Source organism: Pseudorasbora parva, chromosome 10 (genome assembly GCF_024679245.1).
Source record: "Pseudorasbora parva isolate DD20220531a chromosome 10, ASM2467924v1, whole genome shotgun sequence".
NCBI classification, from domain to species: Eukaryota; Metazoa; Chordata; class Actinopteri; order Cypriniformes; family Gobionidae; genus Pseudorasbora; species Pseudorasbora parva.
The window spans coordinates 12,700,542-12,712,887 of NC_090181.1; the positions used below are offsets into that span (position 1 = coordinate 12,700,542).

General features: G+C 37.6%; 1 protein-coding gene across 5 annotated transcripts in view; it reads left to right on the plus strand.

Moving 5' to 3' along the window:
- Positions 1-12,346, plus strand: part of hectd1 (HECT domain containing 1) — a 46,075-nt gene that overhangs the window by 389 nt on the left and 33,340 nt on the right. The gene's annotated exons all lie outside the window — the stretch shown is intronic.

Consider the following 12,346-nt stretch of genomic DNA (forward strand, 5'->3'; position numbering starts at 1 on the left):
TTTTTGTCGTGTCTTGTTTTTTTTTTACTTAAAAATGTTTTCCGATTGGTTAAATATGTGGATGGAAAACATATCCATATATAATACAAATTAAGTTTGGGATTAATTAGGTCTGTCGAAGTGACGCTAACAGGACGCACTTTAGCTAACGTTAATCCTAGCTAATTAAGCCTCACTTTCTCGATAGATAATTTGTGTTTTCACTCATTTTCTGTGAAAACGCATAACTAAATATGATTACCGAGAAAATTTAACGATTCTGGTCTCTGTCATGGCGTTTAAGCTAACATAAGCTGTCTGAACTCAAGAAAGAGGCCACCAGGACCAGATTGAACGTTAATGTACGTTAACTTATGACTATTTCTTCTCTTAACTTGCGTTTTCTTATGTTTAATCGAAAATACGAAGTTTGAAAGCGTAATATTTTTGACGGTTTGAGCTGTTCAGGGTTTAATTGGCCTGTTTGTTCACCTGTTCGGCTCCCAGGATCATGTTAATGACCATACATGAAGTTAAATACGCGACATGATATTATAGATCAAACCGACTGTGTGAGACACATTATCGGTGCCGTGTGTGTTCACTGTGAAGGTAAGGTTTTATTGTGCTGCTGTATAGCTGGTGTCATGATGACATCGGTTGCAATGAAGTTGTTTTTTGACTCCTTAGTCAGCTGCACTGGCAGAAAGTCAAAGAAAATCCTTAGAATCATGTTTGTACGTGAAACATTGTGTCATGAAAGCAGTAGCAACGGAAACAAAGATGAACGTCTCCTTTGCTGTGTACTTTGAGTATTTGAAGTTGTATTTTTCTCGTTGCTGTAAGAACAACAGACAGAATCTAAAAATACTTAACTACTTAAATTAAATTAATCTGGAACTTACTTAATATGACTTTAAGAAACTTTAATTTCTTCCCCCCTTATTATTTTTTGTATATTCATACTTTAATGGTCCTTATAGTATTATTTACTGAGCTCACTCAAGGAGAAACATTTATATTTCGGTTTTATTCAAAGGCCCAAAATGAGCAAAATTTGGCAGAGATGTTATATATATGGCCAAAACATAAGATGGAATCCTGGAAGCTTGTATGAATTGGTGATGCATAAATATTACTTTTCAATTTATATCTCACAATAATATGTCTTATTTGGAAGATATTTAATGCTTAGTTTTATGATGTTTCATTTCCCATGCAGATTTGGTTTGACACAAATAACCGTTCCTCAAAATAGGTATTAATATGGTTCTGTATGGATTATCAAGTAAACATTAATTGATTAATTCCAGTATGTTTATCTTGAAATATTAATAACAGAGCTCGACATTAAGCATGTTCATGTGCTTGTTCTTCGGACAAGTAAATCGGTCATTCACTTGTCCTTGTCTGGAAAAAAGTTAGATTTGTTCGTGTGTGTGTGTGTGTGTGTGTGTGTGTGTGTGTGTGTGTGTGTGTGTGTGTGTGTGTGTGTGTGTGTTGCATAACTTATTCTGAAGCAATTTTCTCAACAGTGTTCAATCAACTTTGACATATTTTAAATCTACATGTGATATTTTACCTTTGATAAAGGACATTTCCCCCCTAATCTTATTAAATATAGGGTATGCTTCAGGTTTCATATTATTCTTAAATTTGATCTATACATTCAATTAAATTAAGACAATATCAAATTAAATAATTAACACAGACAAATTACTACTGCATTAAATAATGTTGTGAGATTTGTGTTTTTGAATAAACAAAAATGTTGAAAAGTATATGAAACTAAACCGCCAGTACTGGCAGCAGGTGAGTTAATGAGTGAATCATTGAGTCTAGGGGTGTCCATGGTTAACCGATTGACCGATTAACCGTTAAAAATTGCGCAACCGAGTGAAACATTTTGCTCGGTTAAGTGGCGTCAATGACGTGCCTTGAATTTAGTTGTAATATATGTTTGCACCCCTATAGACCGCCAGAGCACTCCCAGACATTTGTAGTATCCATAGGGTTAGGGTAGTATCCACAAGAAGAAGTCATGACCAGCTTTCTAAGCGGGCAAAGAAAGCGTGGGAGCACTTTAAAAATGAGTGACGGGGCGAAATGCAAGTATTGCAATGCAGTGCTTACCGCATTTTTCAGGCTATAAGTTGCTCCGGAGTATGAGTTGCATCAGTCAAAATATGCGTCATGAAGAGGAAAATAACATACGTCGCACTGGACTAAAAGTCGCATTAGGGCAGAAGCAGAGCGGGAGCCGCGCGCGCTGTGCATAACGGATCAGAAGAAAGAAAGTTTGAAGTAAGAAACTTGTGAATGACTAGAGAAAAGCAGACGTTAGTTAAACTGTAATGAAGAAAACAAAAAAGCTGATCGCGGATTGAAAGCAAGATGGCCAGAGCTGAAGGAACGAGTCCACAGATGCTTGAACTCTCTGCCGGGAGAGGCTCATCAGCCGCGCGAGTCAAACGCTGAGTCTGTGTGAATCATTCTCGGCTGCATATTTTACTAACGTTACATGCTCTAATCGTGCAGGCGCCCTCGCGGCCACTCGCATTGCTCGTGAACTGGAGCGCATCTCATCCTAATTTAACGAAACTCAGCGTACGCCTCGCAGACATGAAATAGATCTTAAGAAACTTGAAATGTCTTTTAACAATTTAAAACGAAAAGAAATAGGCTACTCTCTGATTGTGTAATCCATGATGTGCATTTCTCTCTATAGGCGCGTTCACTACGGAGATGGTGGTCGTCAAATTAATAAGCTAAAAATAACCCTGACGCACACTATGGTTAACCGAGTATTAACCGCTAAGGGCCTCGGTTAATGAAAAACTTGAAAACGTGCAGCCCTAATTGAGTCGATTCATTCAGACGGCTGATTCATTCAAGAATGAAGCAGTTGTTGACAAACAGGTCATTGAATCTTTGTTTTAGAGCTGCAACTAACGATTATTTTTTCTGTCGACTAATCTAACGATTAATTTTTTTACCCGTTGAAATTTTTCACAATTCTGTGGCACCCCCTCGCATAAGTTGCGCTAGAGGTGTAACAGTACAGACTGCTCACAGTTCACTTTGTATCACGGTTTTAGGTTCATGTTTCAGTACAGTTTGGTATTTGCTATGTTCAGGAGAAAAAGGACTACTGTCAAATGAAAATAAAGAAAATAAGAACAGATAACTTAAATAGAAGCAGCAGCACAAATAAATACTATTGAGCAAAGATGAGAATAAAATAAACAATGCTTTTCAGGATTTTCAGGTAGGTCTAACATTAGTTTTTAGGTAGAGAAATGGAATTAAATAATCAAAAGTAAAATAACCACACATTTAACTGTTTAAAATTAAAAAATAATCCTTATTAAACTTACGAAAGCTATTCAGTCAGGAGCAGTGAGTGATGTCTTTATCTTTTGTTTGACATTAAACAGACAGCAGTGAAGGCTATTGCCCCTTTGAGACCCACGGATAGTCGTCGTATTTTCTGTATAAAGTTCACTTAAGGCATAGAGTAGGCTATGACATTTTGACATACTTTTTGTGAGTTTGTCCGTTTAAGCACAGGATTTGAAAGAGAACTCAATATTTGCGCGCTTTGGGACGAGTGCACAAAGACAGATCTTCTCATTCGAGTCTCCTGGCTACACAGGGGTGATGACGGTGAAAATGACTGCTCATATTCGGACGTACAGCAGCACTCGCATGCGTTTTATAAAGTTTACAAAGAGAGACCGTTTTGCCCACGTTTTTCTTTTATTATCGCTGTTGTTGTAGTGTATATACCTGAGGAGTCAGCACGTGTATCCATCGACAGAAACATACATACAGCATTATTTTCAAGTTACAACCCATATTAAAGATTCGTCATCAGATGCGAGATGAACCGAAGTGTAAGTGCGTCCCCGCAACTTTTGCTCGGGATCCCGGTTGGGAAACACTGGTCTGTATTGATTGACACCGCGCTGGTTTGTTTAGAATTATATGAGCGCCGTGACCGCGCGCTGCCGCGTGATGAAGGCTTGTCGCAACTCTGTTATTCAACTGCTCTGGTTTTAAAAGCTATGTCATACTAAATGTGCCAAAATGCAATAAAACTTGTTTTACGGTCGAATGCAACGCGTGTGTGTGTGAGTGAGTAGACGCGCAAAAGGGCGGAGAGAGAATTTAAGGAAATGCAGCTAAACGAATATGCGTGCGTCTTTTAAATAGCGTAAAGTCTATGTGTGGGAAACACTGTTTGGCCTCTGTTTAAAATATTCTCATACTTTTGATATTCGCGGTCTAGGTTTTTGTGATAGAACCAGGAGCAGAAGCCAACATTAAGCGAGATGAACGTCTGACAAGACGCGTCGACGCATTTCACGAACGTCGACGTATTTCCGTAGTCGACGTCATCGATGACGTCGACGCGTCGTTGCAGCACTACTTTGTTTCAACCGATTTATTCAAACACTGAATCATTCAGTAACGCATGAGAGGCGTTATGGTTCTGCTGTTTGGAACTGTGTTGCTTGGAATCTTTGTTTGGAACTATTTTCGCTGCTGAATTAGAACAAAAACACTTAAGCCTTTTGTCCACCAAAGCGTTTTTAGCCAGCTGAACACGCTAGGCACTCTGATGAAAACGCCTCGCTGTGAGCGCTTGAGAGCGTTTTGGCAGGCTTCTTTTTTTTTTCTTTGTTTTTTTTTTCTTCAGTTGAGACTCTTTGCTTATGATACGGAAAATCCGAGGAAGTGTTACTAATTTCACAGGTAGTTTGTTTCTGTATTGATTCTATATAAAATTGCAGATACAATGTGAAATATTTGCTCTGGCTCTTGTTTTAAATAATTTTGTTTCATTATTATTGCTTGTTTTCATCTGTTGATGTTGTACACACAGAATGTGGCAGTTGGTCTGTGTTGTATTTGTCCCGCCCCTCCGCCACTGTGATTCGCCGGCTGGGTGAAAAGTGACAGTGATGAGCGCTGTTTTACTTAAAGTTGAACTAGGGCTGGACGATATGGCCAAAATTTATATCACGATATATTTCTTAATTTTGGTCGATACGATATCATTTCGATATCGATATGAACTATATAAAAGCTTTAGAAAAACTACCAAGAACTGCCACAAAGGATTTCTGTACCTACAAACTTCTGACAAATTAATTAGCCAAGTCTATGAAACCTCCTCCTATAAAACTATATAATATTTTAGAAATAAAAACGGTACAAATAAATTAATGTTCACCTTTTATTTGTATTTAGCCTTTATACGAACAAGAAATGTGAAATCACCGTCAAATAAACAAGACTCTCACTTCGCAGACGCAGTTTACTGAGCATTTTCTTTTAAGTTTTAAATTTCACTGAAGAACGATTCATAGCGCTATATTCTCCTTTTATGCAAAAATATAGACCTTTATCTACTGATGCACAAAAAAATTAATAAAATAAGACTCAATTCAGTGGCCTATTTGTGCTCTGTTTGAGATGAGTGCACGCTGCTTTTTGCAAGGCTTTAAACAGGAGAAAATGATACATTTTCGTGAAGCCATGTCTGACCGTCTTTCACAAGCATTGAAAGGTAATTTAAACGAGAATGAACGCGTTGGTGTTAATACATGACATTGTGTGCAAATGTGGAAAGTATTAAAACAAATGTGCCACTTGCCTCTTACACAAATAGTCTACATGGATTATTTGTAACGCTTGGCATCGTATTGTTAGACATTAGATTGATGCATCTATGTCGATGTATTGTTACACCCCTAGTCGGCACCTCTCCGGCACAAGTTTAATATCAGCCCCATTCGCACGGGATTCGTATTATCTAGGGACCTCTGGTGATTTGTAATAATTGCAGAGAATGTCTGTGATCTTAATCCCGTGCGAATCGGCCATGTCTGTAATTTGTAAAGTAAAAATTCCCCCGCAAATTAGCCTACCTACCATATTTCACCGAACACCGAGGTCCTGTGATAACATTAGTCCCGTGCGAATCGACATCTCTGTGATTTGGCCAGGATTAGGCGGATTGTATATACTTTTTGCAAGCTTTTTTTCTCCCTGTGAGCATTTCTATCTTTATCTTTCACGAAGAATAAAGTCTGCATTCATAATGCGCACCGTTAATTCCCGTGCAGCCGCGCCCGCACGGATTATACTTTCACTGAATGAGTATCAATTTGAGAGTAATCTGATTGAATGGTGTGTTTAATATTAACATCAATACTGTTCTGAATAAAAAACATAACCGAACAGTATAGTACAATGACAATCTTGTTTAAATAGGCGCTTTTACATTTAGTTTTGAAACTGAATCTTCCGCCGTATATCGTCAGCTTCTCACTCGTGATAAATTAAATCTGATTCCTTCCGCTGGTCTGAGCTCAGTTCATGGCGTCTGTTCGCTAACTGAACGAAATTATATTTATTTATTAGGCTACTGTAAAATAATCCAAACGATATCGATGCCTTTTTATGATTTCATACAGCTATCTATAACGAACATCATATCCGGGAGAAGTCAGTAAATTCGAGTAAAATCACAGGCTTTGCTTATCCCGTGCGAATGCGCCACGCAAAACTCAGATGTGGGGGAGTCATTTCTAAATCACAGAGGTCCCTAGATAATACTAATCCCGTGCGAATAGTGCTTTAGATAGACGAACCACTTCCACGCCACTAAAGAAAGTTAGTCTTTCTTCTCTTATCAACTATTTATTTCTCCTTACTTGTGGAAGCTCGTTCAGTCACATTTGTGTTGCGGTCAGGGAAACTCTCTTTGTAGCTAAAACGTGCCGCGTTGGATCTATCAGCCTACTACTGCTGAGCACTGGCTGCGTGTCCGTGGTGTAGGCCTACGTCATCACGCAAGAAGCCAATCGTGTTCTGCTCTTTCTGATGGCATGCGCCCTGAACGTCAGTCATATCGAAATATCGGAAATGTGTTTAAAAATCATATCACCGTTATTGAAAAAAATTATATCGCGATATATATTGATATTGAATTATTGTCCAGCCCTAAGTTGAACATTCTTCAACTCTCGGCGACCAGTAAAAAGCACTCATTGCGCTCCAGACGCTCTAAAAATGTGGTGCTTCCATTGAAAACAATTGAAAACGCCAGCCAGCAGCATCAAAAAAGCTTTGGTGGACACACAGCCTTAATATTGCATCTAAAATGTAAGTGAAGTAAATGACTAAAGGAAGTGTAAGATTGTGGCCAAAACTGGTACTGCAATGGTGAATCCCCTCTCCCTCTGACTCGAGGTTGCCAGATAGGCTGCAGGAACATTTGTAGCTGCAGCTGTGGTAACTAGAGCAGATCTGGCAACCCGGATGCCGAAACACTACTGACTTCGTAATTGGTCGACAGGTGGAGGGTGGAGCTTCAGGCCAAAAACAACATGTCAACATCAAAATCAGTTGAGGGCTGCAACAACAACTTGTAAATGACAATATCCTGGCCGGACTACTGTTATCAGTGATATAAGTATTTGAAATTAACATGATTTCTTAATGTCTAGTGATATATCAGGGACATTTTATGATTAATTGAAATACATTTCTTACATACAGCTATTTTAATTAATTGTTTATGTAACGGTCATATGAAATCAGTGTCATTTTCAATCATGTACCATCATGGAAATGTACCATTCAGGAAAACAGCACATTTAATTTTGATGTTTACCTGTATCATGTTATCAATATAAAAACTTCACATTTTGAATGTTTACTGCAATTGCTCTGTGTGAGCAGTGTTCATTTGTTTTGATTACTCCTCGAGAAGGTTGCGTGAGCGTTAGCGTGTTGTTGCCGTCAGTTCATTACATTGTTATAAATCCACTATCAATCACCCAAGAATCCTTCTAGCATTTTGGTGATTTCGTTAGTTTTTTTTTTTTTTTTTTTTTTTTTGTTATTGGCGTTTTAATCAGGCTCTTGTCTGTTGGGCAAGTAAAATTCTCTTTCACTTGTCCCTTCAAGAAATCCATTTGTCCCAGGCAAGCATTAATGTCGAGCCCTGAATAACAATATAAAATTCATTCTTGCCCTTTCTTTATTAAAAAAATTAAAGTTTTCACAGCAAAAAGACAAGACTACCACAACTTGAAAATGGAATTATACCAAAAAGCCTTTTACTTAGTAAAAAAAGTTTTGACCATTAAAAAGAGGGCAGAAGGCATATCAAATTGTGTACAACATGTTTTGATTATGTTGGTGATTTAGAGGCTTTACATTTCATGTATCAAACATGATACAATCTTTATATGGTTAAGTTCATTAACAAACAAAACCCTAACAATAACGATATGAAGATACAGTTGTATGGAATTGTTCTGGTGGACTAATAGACTGGGAATAAACAGATCGCATTAATTTAAAGGTGGTATAATTATGGTAAACATTCTAAGTTTTCTTTCCAAGAGAAAGTGTAACCCAGGGATATGGCATCAGACGTTGTTTTTGTTCACAATGGTCCAGTGTTACTGTTACGAAACCAGAAAAAGTAACTGGATATATCAGCTCATGAATTAAAGTTATGGTGAATGCATTTGCTATGGAATATAATTGTCTAATCTGATCACAATCAGGTGATGTTCATACTTAGACTTTTACAGTAGCCAAATAATATGGAGTGCACGTGATTAAAAAAAAAACTGTGGATTAGGCCCCAGAGGGGCCCAGACAGTTGCTTTGAATGTCAAGTTCAACAGGACATTCTTCCTGAATCAAGTTAGTCACTTAATCTGTTGATAAGTGGATCTCTTTGTTAGTCTCTAAGAAGGTAGTGGATCCATCTGAAGCTTGTCTATAGCCACCCAGGCAATAATGAAGGACAGACTTGCTATTTCACATAAATCTCCCATTGTAATGATTTTAATCCTTATGCTTGGCTCTTGTTTTGTTTCTCAGAACAATACAATGATATTGATTTCTGTTTGGATTGGGTTCTGTGTGTTGATGAAGAGATGGGCTGTCTGGGCCATACAGTGTGAGTCACTGATGAACTATTCATCATGCGAACTGTTGTTGGCCAAGCTTGCTAATCTGCTAATCACAGCAATTTCTTTCAGTGATTTGATTACAGGCAGCAGTTCATCATGTTTATAGTCTGATTTACTCCTATTAGTTTACTTTCAAGTGCATGCATCTTCCAGGAGTCATCTGCTCCACCCGTTTCATTGTTATTACCCAGTTTATTCAATTACTCAAGGGTTCTGTTTTCAGTTCAGCACCAAACAAGTGTGAGATTCTAGAGGTAAAGGCCCAAAGCAACATTGCTGATTTGTGTGGCAGTGTTCTCCTCTCCTGTTATATCCTAGGGGTGTAACGATATATCGTTAAAGGGGTACTTCAGCACTGGGAAGATGAATCTTTACTTAAACTGGGTCATTAATGTAGTAGAAATTAGGGGTGTAACGGTACACAAATCTGACTGTTCACGTACCGTACCTCGGTTTTGAATTCACTGTTCGGTAAGATTTCGGTACAGCAGTTTTACAAAATGACTTTTTATATATTTTTATTCAACAGTGGTTTACTGAAAAAAATTATGTCTAAATTAATTAAATTATAACTACAAGTTTTGTAAAGATAATGCTGTAAATATAAGGAGTCCTTTCTTAGACCAGATATGCCTCAATTTGGACGCCGCTGTTGGTGTATAAATGGGTGAATGTGAGGTAAAAATATAAAGCTGTTTGGATGGCCATAGGGTCTGTTGAAAGCGCTATATAAATGCAGTCCATTTACCATCAATTCAGTTATTTTTAGATATAATAATCAACACTCATAAGCTTCACATAAGGCAGTTTTCGCATTAACTTCTAAATCTATATATTTTTTCTTCAATTCGTTGCTGAAATATAATCATTTATACACAGCTTTCAAATAATGACAGATTTATTTAAACATACATTAATAAACAAGACATCACTAACAGGTTAAGTAGAATATAATGAATATATAGGCTAATATATAGTGCATATGTTTCGCGAAAGAGTTTGTTTCTCTAGTGAACTAACACAGATGTGCACACTAAATGATTTGTCTGAGGTAAATATGATGCTACGTGACATTGCAAACTGTTTTGTCTTTCCACGGTTGAAACACCGATTGAGCGATTACACGACATGATACATTTGAGAAAGTTGTAATGTATCCTCAACATAGCCTACCTTAAAGAGTTAGTTCACCCAAAAATGAAATTGATGTCATTAATGACTCACCCTAATGTCGTTCCACACCCGCTAATGTCACGTGATTTTAGCAATTCTGAAGCGCTAAACTGCTGAAATCACGTGACATTGGCGACCCGAATCATTGATCGATTCACTGATTCATTAACCGTTTGATTCTTTTTGGAGGCACATGGAGAAGACAATGCTGAATAAAATTGTAGTTTTTGATATTTTTGGATCAAAATGTATTTTCGATGCTTCAAGAGACTCTAATCAACCAACTGATGTCACATATGGACTACTTTGATGATGTTTTTATTCCCTTTCTGGACATGGACAGTGAAGTGGGCATTGACTGCATTATGCTCTGGGACTAAAATATAAAATATCTTAAACTGTGTTCCGATGATAAATGAAGGTCTTACGGGTGTGGAACGACATTAATGACATCAATTTCCTTTTTGGGTGAATTAACCCTTTAAGAGATATTAATTCATGTTTATTCTTTAGGAAGAGAGAACTGCGTTTACTCGTGCGCTGCCGTTTAAATTGACGCGCATATACTGATCAGTCACATCACATTAAAGAGCGTCAAAGCGGCATTCATCGTTTGAATTTCATGATAACATGGACTGAATACTTAATATGTTTGTGAGGGATCTCTGAATGAAGTGTGTTCCGCGCTTAAAACAAGCCGACTGTTATCTGTTAAAGACTGCATTCGCAGCGTTTGGTATACACGTGCACCGAACCGAAAGCCCTGCACTGAAACCGTTCTGTACGAATAGGTGTACCTTGACACCCCTAGTAGAAATGTGAAATTATTTTTTAATTTGGTGCCTTCTAGACTGAGAAAAGACAGAATGTATTGTCTCATTGGGGATGAAAGACAACAATTCCCAGAATGCTCCACTGCCCTACAAGGCCACTCCCAAAGCCACCGCTACTGGATCACTGTGACTGGATCACTTTTCCAGTCATTGTTAATTTTCATAAAATCAGTTCAGATAGAGAACAGACACTACAATTAAAAACTGAACGTGTCTGTTTAATATAAAAAGTTAGTCGCTGCGCGAGTGTCACTGCACAAACACAGCAGGAGTCAGATTACATTCACCGTCATGATTGAGCTGAGGTAAACGCGCCGCCTTCGCTGCATACATTCACAGCAAGTTCACAGCAATCTTTTGAATATACTCCAGGGTTTCTACTGATACAAAGCTATATGCTAATCGCTGAAGTAACCCTTTAAACGATATATCTCAATATAAAAATGTGACTATATATATTGTTAGAAACCATATGATTCGCGATATAGAGTTTTTATCCAAGGCTCAACTTGCTGTAGTAGGCCTATTTACCCAAAACACAAATTCACAAATGTAAGCTGTCCTCATGTATTCACCATGTCGTTTATACAACTTCCAAACACAAATGAAAATATTCTTTATGAAACCTGAGCCATTTCTGTCCCTCCATTTTAAAGTCCATTATTCCTCTCAAACTGAAAAGATCCCAAAAAAAGTCATAAAGGCATCATAAAAATAACTAAATGACTGTCCAAATCCAGACACAAATGGTGGCTTATGAACAGATTTACAACAACGCACATACTGTAGTAAACACGGACATGCAGACATCATTTAAAGTGACACTCCTCAAAGTCAAAAGCGCAAACAAAATTTAAAGCAGCACTCCTTAGTGAAAGCGCAAACATAATTTAAATCACCAGATCACATTTTAGTTTTAGTAATATGATTATTCAAAGCATTTAGATAATTCATTCTTATAGGTATAGTGCATTAATAGCGGGAGAGGCATGAAACTTAGAGATGCTGCCTGTATTGGAAGTATGAGTAACGCGTGTGAGGGGATCAAATTTAATTTAATGGGAGTTTCAGTGACATTATTACATGACAGGGCTCGACATTAACGCTTGTCTGGGACAAGTGGATTACTTGAAGGGACAAGTGAAAACGTTTTTTACTTGCCCGACAGACAAGAGCCTGATTAAAACGCCAATAACAAAAAAAACAAACAAATGAATCCCCAAAATGCAAGATTAATTTTGCGTTAATTTAGTGTAAGTGGTGATAGATAGTGGATATGGGTAATATATAATGTAATTAACTGACTGTAACAACACGCTGTTGACGCTCGCGCAGCCTCTCGAGGAGAAATCACAC